At 45.5% G+C, this 12,461-nt stretch overlaps 1 long non-coding RNA gene across 1 annotated transcript; it reads left to right on the top strand.

Moving 5' to 3' along the window:
- Positions 1–8,196: 8,196 nt before the first annotated feature.
- LOC126505960 (uncharacterized) lies at positions 8,197–11,717 on the top strand. The gene is made up of 4 exons (XR_007593038.1): positions 8,197–8,366; positions 8,472–8,529; positions 8,846–9,035; positions 10,375–11,717. It is a non-coding gene; the product is annotated as an uncharacterized lncRNA (long non-coding RNA).
- Positions 11,718–12,461: the final 744 nt, after the last annotated feature.

Raw genomic sequence — 12,461 nt, 5'->3', positions numbered from 1 at the left:
AAAAGAGTCCCAAGAGCAGGCACAAGAGTAAGAGACCCATTTGTTCTCATAGTCAGGAGTCCCATAAACATACTAAGCTAACAGCTATAATATACATGCAGAGGACCTGGTGTAGACCCATGTAAGCCCTGTGTTTGTTGCTTCAGTCTCTGTGAGCTCCTTAGTTTATTCAGAGATCCTTGTTCTCTTGGTGTCCTCTGTCTCCTCTGGCTCCTACAATCTTCCTGCCTCCTCTTCTGTAGGGTTCCCTGAGCTAAGATAAGAGGAGCCCAATGGAGACCTCCAATTTTGACTCTCTCTCTCTCTCCACATAATGTCTGGCTATGGGTCTCTGCGTCTGTTCCCATCTGCCGCTGGAGAAAGACTCTGTGATGATGACTGGATAAGGCACTGATCATATTTATATCTTCCTGGGTCTGAGTTACTTCAATCAGCATGATTTTTTTCTAGTTCTATTCATTTGGCTGAAAATTAAATAATGCCATTAAAAATATTAAAGTAGTATTCCATTGCATCAATGTACCACATTTTCTTTATCCATTCTTCTGTTGAGGGGCATCTAGGTTGTTTCCAGTTCCTGACTATTATGAATAATGCTGAAATGGACATGGTCGTGTAAGTGTCCTTTGGTAGGATGGAGCATCCTTTGGGTATATGTTCAGGAGTGCTATAGCTAAGTGTTGAGGTAGATTGAGTCCCAACATTCTGAGGAACTGCTAAATTGATTTCCATAGTGGCCATACGAGTTTGCACTCCCACCAGCAATGAGCTGTCACTTACGTCTGGCTTAGTTTTTGCACAGACTGAATCCACCACATCCACATGCTTGGTGTGAAATGAGAAAGCAGCATCATTTCACTAGCTTCATTCCAGCAGTTGGAGATTTCATAATTAATATCACTCACGGGTGACACAGTTGGGATTTAATTAGCCTTATCAATCATAAAATACTTTCTTCCAATGTTTATGGACTAGCTTCAGATCTAGACATCATCAGAAAGTTCTCAGTGTCATTTCAGCCTTTGGGGACACGTATGTGAATCAGTGCCCTTTGGGGGCATTGCTTTGGAGTTCCGCACAGTCTCCAGCCCTGGGCTTCACGGACGTCAAGACTCTAGACTGTATTTAGAGCAGATCTCTTTTCTTTCTGCATTGGGGGAAGCAGGGTGATATAATGTGTGCATTACGTACAGGAGACTTAAGCTAGTGGAGAGCGGAAAGCGGCCAGATGGTGTCTGTTTTTGTGGTGCAGGCTCGCTGAGTATATGCAGCAGGAGTCTACCGAAGTGGGCAGGGCTAACACCTGGGCTGCGTTGTTCACACTTCTAATGGGAGAAGCAGCTAGGAGGCGGGGCTTTACGTCTCCATATTGACGTGACTAAGATGCCACGATTGCTAGGGTTCTGACAGATCCATAGGTAATGCGGGAAGAATTCGGTGCATGGTCCATTTATTTTTCAGATGCAGCGCATGAAAGTGACATACAATCCATAGCAGATCGTGCCCAAAACAGATCTCCTGGCTTCTAATACTGTGTTATGTCTACATAGTTCTTTCTCTGAAGAGGAAGTAGCATTAATCTTAGGGAGGGTTTTTCTTCGACATAAAGTACTGTGGTACGTGATTGGGGGTCAGGGTGGGAGGTGTGTCTAGATTTCACCTCAGGTCAAGAGTCTTGCTGGCTTCAGGCTCATTCTGGCTCTGCAAAGGCAAAATACAAGCACTGGCAGCCTTCACTTGTCATAGTTCCGATAGGCATGAAATTCAATTATTACGGTATGGTTAAGTAACTCCAGTTCCCCAAAAACTTGGCTCAGGTTTCCGTTGCCATGGCATGTTAGCTGAGAGTTCAAACTGCAGAGAACAAACCCTGGGAGTGCTGGGCTCACCACTCCATATATAAATAACCGACTCAGACCACAGCCAGAGTGAGTGGTCGTCTCCACGCATCGTGGGTTCTGTTCATTCACTGGGGTCAGTGCTCAGTTCTGCTGCCTTGTTATTCTCAGGAATGAGCCCAGGTGACTTTTTAGAAGAGTGGATAACCAAAAGGAAGAGTTACCTGGTAAGAATCAAAGGCGATGAAGACATAAGTGAAATTGGAATTGTATGTACATGAAGTCACGGAGGAAATAGCCGACACGCATTGAGTCTTTAGGCCACAGGCATGCGGGTGTTTGTTCCCAGAGCATGACGGTAGAAATGCCACCAAACCCACAGGAGCTGTGCTAAATCACACAGAACAGGAACGGAGGCCGTTTCCTCAATAAAGTTCCTAGGTTCCTTGTGGAGAAATTCAGTTGGCTTCTCTGGTGTCCTAGGCTACTGTGTTAGCTGCTGTTCAGTCGCAGTGATAAAGCATCATGAACAAAGACGATTTAAGGAAGAATTTCTTTTGGCTCATGGTTCCATAGACTTTCATCCATCACAGCGTGGAAGCATGGCAGCAAGGGGCAAACATGGTGGTAGGAGCAGGAAGCAGAAAGATCACAGCTTCAACCACAGCCTTTGTGAAGTAGAGCGAGCAGAGCAGACTGGAAGTAGAACAAGGTTCTCAAAGCCTGCCCTGGGGACATACTTCCTTCACCAGGTCACACCTCCTAAACAGCACCAACTGGGAGCCAAGTGTTCACACACCCAAGCCAGTCAAGGGCCATTTCTCATCCAAACCACCTCAGCCGCCCAGGGTAGGTAGTGTCTTGGACTCTGAGGAGAGGGATCAGGGTCAAGCCACAGGGTGGAGTTTACCATGTGTCCGCTGGTTTGGGGATCTCACACTGGGTGTTGAAAGATTTGGGCTGTAGAATTTGGGTGGGCTGAACTCCTGACGTCATTGCCTGGGAGGCAGCTTCTTACCTGTGCTGGCTGTGAGCATTTCCAGTGTCCTATGGAGCCTATGCTCCGGAGATGATAAGCCTGCTGTAAAAGGTCAGTGTAGCAGAAATGACAAGCTTACGAGAAATAGCTGTTTGACTTGGGCCCGTGGGATTCCCCTGTCACTTCAATAATCCTGCCACCTCTGGAGAACTACAGGAAGGAATGTAGAAGGCATTTTATGATTTATGACACCCAACTGACAGATGTAAAAGCAGAGGGAGGACTTGACAAGTGCGGTGTTGTTCCCAGGGAAAGCAAGGTCAGCAGATCCCAACCCAAACAAAAAGACAGGAGCCCTGGATACACTTCCCAACTTTCAAAGCCAGAAGCAGCAAGCCGAAGGGATCCTAACTTAGGAGCTCACTGAGGCCTGAGACACAGCAAGGCCACTTGGCCTGTGTGTCATCTCCACCAATGAATGAGAAGGCTCTTCCAGTCTTGTCAAGTTTCTTACAAAGAAATGGACAACTTCAGTTTTTGAATTTTATTGCTTAAGCTTATAATGTGTAAAGCAAATATTCATATTCTATTCATTTCACTTATTTGTTCATTTTTGAGGGGCTGAGATCCAAACTAGAGCCTCAGGCAAGCACTCTGTCACTGGGCCTCACTCCTCACCAATTTCTCTACGCATTTGTAAAGCGCTGGAAAGACAGATCTCACAAGTTCTGGCAAGGGTATTTTTGGTGTCCTTGGAAAACTTTGCTTTTCCTATGGATTATTAATATTTCTTTGTGTGCTTTCAGATTTCATGGCCTTTTTTATAGTTCTGTGCCACCATTATAATCTGTAACTTAACTTTTCATTGATATATGAACTGTTTCTTCTTTAGCTGAATCAGGGGTTCACCTATATGTGAAGAGTTAATCTATAGATTATATGGTAAGATGTAATATAGCAGGCATCAAAGAAACATAGGATTGATGGCTAATTAATTAATTAGATTTTAAAAACAGAAACTTGCAATGTGGCCCAGGTTTACCCTCAGTGATACAGTTTTTAAAAAGTTTCAGCCAACCTTTTCATGTCAGGAAATTTCATGTGAAGCCAAGAATTCTAGCTCTAAAAATGAAAGAGTTGATGAGTCTTATACTCCTGGGTCTACATGTCCAAGAGCCAAGGAGCAGCCCAGCTCAAGAGACATAGCAGCAACTCCAGGATACGGAGGATCTGAACCTTCCCAGTTGTCTCAGCTGTATGCTATAATCATTACTATGGAATTACAGGTGACTACCACTGTCAGAGAGGGCAGCAGGACACCTGAGCAGCAGCCGCGTGAGTAGGGCTGAGGGAACCCTGCAGAGCCGTGGTGCTCATCCTGTGGGTTGCGGCCCTTTCATGGGGGTCACATGAGATACCTATATATCAGATACTTAACACTATGATTCGTAACAGTAGCAAAATTACAGCTACTGTTATTTACTGGAAAACAGCTCAATCCTGTGCTGGTTCAGGCTGCTCATGGCGACTGCTCTGCCGGACGGTGGGGCTGTTCTATACCTGGTAGCTATCTAGTCTTGATAAGGCCGGGATTGCAGCAGGTGTGAAGAAACAGGCTTGGCAAGCTGACGGAGGGCTGAGGCTAGGATCAGTAGTCTAATGTCTCAAATGTTGCTTTATTCTCTACTCCATGAGCCTCTGTTGGTTCATCAACCGCAAGAACAAAATAAACCCCAGCTATCAGCCTGCAAAGGGCGTAGACCAACCAGGATGGCTCTGCATATACAGAAAGCAAGACTTCATGGTGTCTCTCTCTGGGGCTTCATCACCGGGATCAAGTTGAATCCATCTGTCCTTATTAGTCTAATCAAACGTGTGATCAATACAGCCGTCAACTACTCTTGCTCCGCTGCTTTTTACTTACCTAAGCTTGCTGCCTGCCTTTGAGGCTAAGAATGCTGCCTACTAACTCCAGTCACATGATTTAATAATTAGAACCGGGGGTGTGGTTAACTAGACACTTAAGTACAATAAGGTACTTGTTATCAGCGTGTTATAAAAAGACAAGCTTTCCCTGCATATAGATCAATTCAGGGTGTACTGTTGGATCAGGCCAAGATTTTAGGTCAACTCAGCAAGGGATGCGTAGATGGAGGAAATAAAAAAGCTTCAAGAGTTAGCACAGGGCTGGAGAGATGGCTCAGAGGTTGGGAGCATTGCCTGCTCTTCCAAAGGTCCTGGGTTCAATTCCCAGCAACTACATGGTGGCTCACGACCATCTGTAATGAGGTCTGATGCCCTCTTCTGGCCTGCAGGCATACACACAGACAGAATATTGTATACATAATAAATAAATATTTAAAAAAAAGAGTTAGCACACACACAAGATAGTTTTGTTTGAAAATAGAAGATCTAATCTTGGTGATAAAAATCTCTTAGCAATGTAACTGGGGTTGGAATGTAAAATAAAATTTTAATTAAATAAAAAAGAAAAAAAACCCAAAACTATGCGATGACCCTGTGGATACCACAAGCAAAAACTAGCAGCTAAGATTTGCCCTAAGCCTCTGGTTGAATCATGTTTCTGAATCAATATGACCATTAGTTGTAAGCAAGTTCAAAATGGAGACATCTGCCCAGATGGAGCTTCAGAGTAGGTCATCTGTAGCTCCCCATCATTTATTATTGGAGAACTGCTAATTATGTTCCAATGACTGTTTATAATTAGATGCCCTCCCACACCTCTAAATGATAACCCTCATCACAAACCTGATGATACCGGCTACCAAAGGAGAGGAGGAGCAGGAGGTGCGCTCGTTCACCGTTGCTATGGAAATGAAAATGACACCAACACTTCAGAAGAGAATCTGGTAGGTGTTTAAATAGTACTAGGCAGTCCCATCTCTGATTCAGAGGCCATGGTCAGGTGACTCAAACTTGTCCAACCCCAAACCCTTGGTGTAAATGTTTACAATGGCTTTACTCATAATTGTCCCACACTGTAAAAAAAAATCAATATTTTATAGTTGAGTGGGGAACAGAGAGACACAGTGAGGTAAGTCCACATGATAGGATCATTTTCAGCAACCAGAAGGCTGAAATAGCAAGCCACAAAATGTTATGGATTATCTTACTACATAGGCATTGCTAATTGAAAGGAGTCAGTTCAGAAAGCCACATGCTGTACCGTTCCAACCCCATGGCAGTCATGAAAGCAAAGACCTGGAGACAATGGAGGTACCAGTGGTGGCCAAAGTTGACAATAGAAGTTGAGCAGGTGACGGATAGGGTATTTTGTAGGGCAAATAGTATAGAACTCACGAATCTTTCCAAGCCATGTGAAGGAGTTCTATAAACTTTATGTTATAAAGTGAATCTCAGCTACATTTTTTTAAAATGAGAATTTGGGGGAACCCAGGATGAGATGTAAGATGGTACCAAAGGGTCTACACAGAACACAGATGTCTAGAAGAGTCTCACCGATGGCAGCAAAGAATAAAGTGGGGGAACGGATCGCGTTTGAAACCAGTGGGACCCATTGTCCCCCCCAAAAAGTCCATTATCATGAGCTAAAGGTTTGGTCTCCAGGTGGCAGTGCCGTGGACAGGTGATGGGGTCACTGGCTCTCTACCTTCAGCAATGGACTTCTCCATGAATGAATTCATAGCCCCATGACAGTTGGGATAGGGCTAAGTTGGAGAAAGTAAGTCACTTGGGGCATGCATCTGATGTGTGTATCTTGTCCTGGTCCTTTCCTGTCTGTTTCCTGCCCATGTTCAACGAGCAGACTCCCATCCACTCTGAGTTCCTACCTTGCTGCAGGCCTAAAAGCAGCAGAACCGGTCAACCATGGATGGAACCCTCTGACACAATGAGCCAAAACAAACCTTCCTCCTTTAAATGGATTTTCTCAGTATTTAGTTACAATGACCGAAGCTGACACAGAGTTTTACAAAACTAAGGGTGCAAGGTGATAAAGCTCTTCCCACGCAGTGTGGCTTGACAGTCCCGAAACTTGTGTATGCATGAGGGTTTTTTTTAAAAAATGAAGTATATTAAGCAGATGTTGAAAATTACCTTTCTCCCTGCAGGAACGAGGAGTTACAAATAAGTAGGGGAGGGGCTGAAAGGATCTGCATGGGGCCGGGTTAGAGGTTGGGACACCACATGAACACAAGTCTTTCTTAGATGGAGACAGTTGCATCCAGAAATACAGATATGCACCCAGGTCAGTATACACACACGTATATCTACTCACCTGTCATCCGAGATGGCTCAACTGCCATGAGTCCCCAGCAGCCTTGAGCCTGTGTAGTGTATAGATATTGATTTCTAATATGATTCTTCAGTGGAAGCAACCAGTGTTCCTGAGAGAATGACTGAATCTAGAACTTGCAGGAGGGGAGACATAGACAGAGGCTGGCGCATCTATCAGTAAATAAGGAAGTGTTCACACAAAAAAGTCTTCACACTGATGGGAAACGAGGGGCGTCGGGGCAGAGCAGAAGCGTTATGGTGCATGGCGCATCTCTGCCATCAAGGAGGAAGCAAGTGCGAGCTATGTTCTGTGGCTTTCGTGCAACGAAGACAGTATGGAGTGAGGGACAGGAGAAACTCCACCACAGAGAGGCTGACACCTGGTCGGTCATTGGGGTCAAAGTCACTGTCAACAGCCATCATGGCGGCAGAGTATGGTGAGGAAGGCCCTCTGCCACTTTTTCCTCCTCAAAGCACATCACCTTAGTTTAATTGTGGGGAAAAATATCCCAATTTTCTATTAAAAGAGTATCTACAGAACAACTAATTCCAAATTCTCAATGTATGAAGGCTTTAAAAAATACAGTCTATGAATTATCACACCCATGAGAAGTCACAGACGATATGACGATCAGATGCAACATATACATGAGCTAACCTTAGGGAGGAAACCCGAATGAAGTGTGGCCTCTGTTCATCACAACGCACCAAAACTGGTTCAGTGATGGTGACAAATCTACCAGACTGAGATACGATGTTGGTAATGGGGAAACAAGAGAGCTACATTGTTCTTTTTTTTTTATATTTTATTTATTTATTATGTATACAATATTCTGTCTGTGTGTATGCCTGCAGGCCAGAAGAGGGCACCAGACACCATTACAGATGGTTGTGAGCCACCATGTGTTTGCTGGGAATTGAACTCAGGACCTTTGGAAGAGCAAGCAATGCTCTTAACCTCTGAGCCATCTCTCCAGCCCCCATTGTTCTTGTTTGTATTCGGTAATAAGTTCTAAAAGGTCTGTTTTTAAAATGACAAGTCAAGTCACTGGTGCTGCTTAAAGGCAGCCCTCCCAGCCATTCACTCATTTAAAAAATTCATACTGAATGATTCCCAAGTTCTAGTCCCAACACATGAGGCCGAGGACTTAAACAAGATTGAAGACAACTTTGAGCTTGTCACTTAATGAAGAAGATAAGATCTTTTGAACCTCATGAAAAGACTTTCAAGGAGCCAGGAGAGCCCATACAGGGACTCTGCCATGCCAGAGTCTCTCAGGGACTTCTCAGAGGTGAGCAAGTTATCACGGAGGGAAGTTGCTGCATTCCAACTCCAGGGTTGGCAGGGCCTGTTGGGCAGCCTGGCATCTCACACAGACTCTGGTTTTCCTCAATAGAGATAGGAACTGTTGGTCTCATTTCCCCTCCTCAGCTGCATGAAGACATGAAGATTGGGTGAGCTCTGGGCTGCATATTCAATACTGATCGCAGGTTGGGAATTAAATTTGAATGCTTTATCTGTTTGAAAATGATTATAGATTCACAAGGGCATGCAGAAAGAGAGAGGGGGGGGAGAGGGAGAGGGAGGGAAGGAGAGAGGGAGAGGGAGGGAAGGAGGGAGGGAGGGAAGGAGGGAGGGAGGGAGGAAGAGGGAGAGAGAGGAGAAAGAGAAGAGAGAATTTCCAAGAAGGTCCCATGTGCTCTCCAATGTAGCATCTTTTAACTACAGTACAATCTCAAACCTAATAAACTATATTGCTACAATACCCAGGCCCTGTTCTAACTTCAGCAGTCATACATGCACATGTGTGTGCTCCTATGCAACTGATCATGTAACCTGTGGAAAAGATGCTGTACCCGAGACACATTCACCCACTCTTCACAATCACTACTGGATGGTGGTTCTGCAATTCTGACTTTTCTTTAAGAACGTCATGCTTTGGGTGACCTGAGCAAAGAGGGTAAGCATCCCCTGGAGGGACTGAGGGAGGAAAAGGAAGCATGAGCATTCCCATCCAGAGTGGAAATGATGGCGGAAGGCAGATGTTTTGGAGTGGGCAGACTGCAGGCTGTGGACAGGGATGACATCCATGGATTTTGCACTTTGGCATTTGAACCGCTTCGGCTGAACAGATGGGAGGGACAGCTGGAATGAGGTGGAGAAGGAGATGGAGTTAGGAGACCATGGATAACAGTGGCTACTCAAAATGATGGCAGGGCTTGAATGGAGGGACCACCGGGCATAAATAATAAGCATGCAAGCAACCCAACACAGAAGACCGGTAGCTTTGGATTTGACAGCAGTGTCGTTAGCATGAGGCTGAGCCAGGTCACAGTCTATTACAACTGAAAGTCATGAACCTCCCAGACTGTAACTACATGGAGAGATGTGCAAGGGGCAGCCTGCACCAAATTCCAGAGAAGCACCAGGGACGGCACACTGGGGCTAGATAGGGGGAAGAGAGTCCCTGCCTCCCTGTCTAGACCCATGGGTCCGTCCTGAACCCCACCCACTTGGCCTTGCTGCAGGACAGAGGTCTCGGAGATGGAATAGGGACTAAGAGTGACAAAGACTTCACTGTGCCCCGGTTGCCAGAAAACAGAACAGGGAATCAAGGCTTCCCCTAGAAATAAGCAGCTCATATGTTTGGCTTAGTTTAGTTTTGAGGCAAGGTCTTGTTCATATATTTAGAACAGCGTAATAATGATGAAATCTCAGGCTGTCGTACAGAGATGAGAAGCACCGTTGTGTAGTATGTACCTCACACTGTGCTTTCTGCCTGCCAACAACCACCCAACAGTCAGCAAAGCCACTGCTGAGGCCACTGGAGTGCAGGAAGTCACTGCACCCAGCCAGCGAAGCCACTGGAATGCAGGAAGCCTTTGTGGAAAATCTAAGTATAGTAGTCACCTTTCTTATTGCTGTGGCCAAACATCTGGCAGAAAGCAACTTAAAGAAGAAAGGGTTATTTTGCCTCACAGTCCGGATGAATACAGTCCACCGCGGTGGAGAAGGTGCGGTGGTGGCACCATGCAGCAGCTGGTGTCATTGCATCCGCAGTCAGGAAGCAGAGAGAGATGAGTGCTGGTGTTCAACTCAATTTCTCTTTCCCCTTTTAAAATTCAGTCCTGGACCTCAATCTCATGGGAGGGCACCACTCATATTCAGAGAGGGTTCTGGAAACACTGTCATAGGCATGCTCAAAGGTGTATCTTCGGGGCAATTCGAAATCCCATCAAGATGACACCCCATTTTGTCACTGTGCCTCCATCACCAACTCACTTCATCTCATCTTGCAGGTGTTGGAGCATCTCAGTCATTCACAAGATGGGACACAGCAAGCTGTTCAGAGGGAGAGCTCACATTCACACACCTTCTGTGACAAGCTACGTTGTAACTGTTTCATCGTGTTGTCCTTGATAACCCAGTATAGCAAAACTGAGGGTTACTAGAGGCTTCTATGAGCAGGAAAAGCATGGTATCTATAAGATTCAGCCCTGTCTGGTTTCAACCTAGCACCTCCCATCCAGGGATAGCATTGCCCACAGTGGGCTGGGACCACCCACAACTATCATTAATCAAGAAAAATGCCCCATAGGCTTGCCTACAGGCCAGTCTGATGGAAGCAATTCCCGAGTAGAGGAATCTTCCCGCGTGACTCTAGTTTGTGTCAAGTTGACTAAAATCTAGCCAGGGTGTTCAACTTGCTTACACCTGTGGAGATCCTGTCTCTAGACAAGTATACACCCCAAAGCTCTCCAGTTCCAAATTATATACGATTCAGCCCATTGCAGATTAGACGGCGTGTAGAAGTCCTGTACAAATTCTATTTGATCATAGATTAAATGAATTGTCCTCCTTCATGGGGTGGGAAAGTAAGAGAAAGACAGACTAGAAATGTGTCTCGGCAGTTCCCCTTACGTGGTGTGAAGATGAGGAGAACGTTTTCCTTTAGCAAGAGTTGCCCAAATTGAATGATTTTGTTAAAAAAAAAAAAAAAAGATTGAAAAGCTACTTAGGCATCCATCCATCTCCAGAACGTTCATTATTTAGAAGGGACTGATTTATTACAGCCCCATTTAGCAAAGACAGATCATCTCCCGTGTTTTGGTGTGTTACAATGTTTTTTTTAAAGATTTCAGGGAGAAAGACAAATGTTTTCAGAAAGACGGGAGGTAAAATTGACGTTGCGGAGATCTACTGGGAGACTGGCGGTAATTATGAATGTATAAGATGGATGCCGAAAGTAGTAACAGTTCCCCGCTTACACAGCAGTTCGTTGAACTGAGGAGGATCATCACGTCTGAGGTCTCCTGGGCATCATTCGCATACCAACAGGAAGCCATGCCAGTACACTGATAAAGCTTCCTTCTTGTTGGCACGAATGACCATTCGGATGCCTTTAAGACCTACTATTGTATCAACCATTCAAACTCCCTCCCTCCCCTCTGTCAAAGGCTTCCCCCCCACCAAAAACTTGCGGGGCTACTCAGCACTTTGTATGGTCTGCCCTGGAAACAGTTATACAGTGTGCCTGTGGTGGTTTGAGATCAGTCCTACTTACAGAAGAGAGGGGGGACTCCCTGGCCCCCCAAAGATGCTTGGTCTGTTTCTTCCCAGACTGTAATTAAATTGAATGTTCTCTCCAGTACGAATGCCTCCTCCTTCTTGTGGAGCACTTAGATGGAGCATTAAGGATCACAGGTCACTCGGATGCCACTCAGCGGCATGCATTAGATGATCCCACTGCCTTGAAGCACTGATCTGCGCAAGAGTAGCGTACTCTCTTTAAATTACAATGGTAATTTACACCATTTTACTGAGGAAGTCATTTCCTAAATGGCACCCTAGTGGCCTGAACTAGCTATTACAGTTTCCAGTCCTACTTAACTTAGAAGACGTAGCCTATAGAGAAGCAAAACAAACAAAACAGATGGGCTTCATCTCTAACTCGCCAGTCTGTGTTCTTTCTTGGGACTAGTATGCAGGCAGACTGAATCGGGAACTCTCCGAGGAGGGTCAGGAGCAAGAAGCAAGGCTTTAGCGCTCTGTGTTGGTCATGCTGAAGACCATGGCTAGCCAGTCTGCGGCTAGTCAACACAGAATCCTTGTGCTGATTAGAAAATGCCAAGGGACCAGCCCTGGGCAGGGCGCTTGGCCTGGAGGGTGAAAGTAAGTTAAATCGGCCATTCATCCACTTCTTTGACTTGGAGTCTTTGATGTGGCTTCCCACTCCCATTGGCCAATGACTGATTTTAGTTCCAGTCATAAGGTAGAGACAAAGCCTTAAGGTGCCATGAAGAGGGATTTGGCAGACATGATACTGGCATGGAATCTGGAAGAAATACATCTTGGCTGCAGGCCTACGTGGCACTAATGGATTCGT

Source organism: Alexandromys fortis, unplaced genomic scaffold (assembly GCF_014885135.2).
Source record: "Alexandromys fortis isolate MF-2015 unplaced genomic scaffold, M_Fortis_MF-2015_v1.1 scaffold_67, whole genome shotgun sequence".
NCBI lineage: Eukaryota > Metazoa > Chordata > Mammalia > Rodentia > Cricetidae > Alexandromys > Alexandromys fortis.
Note: the sequence above shows the minus strand (reverse complement) of the source record. Positions and strands in the feature narration are given on the sequence as shown.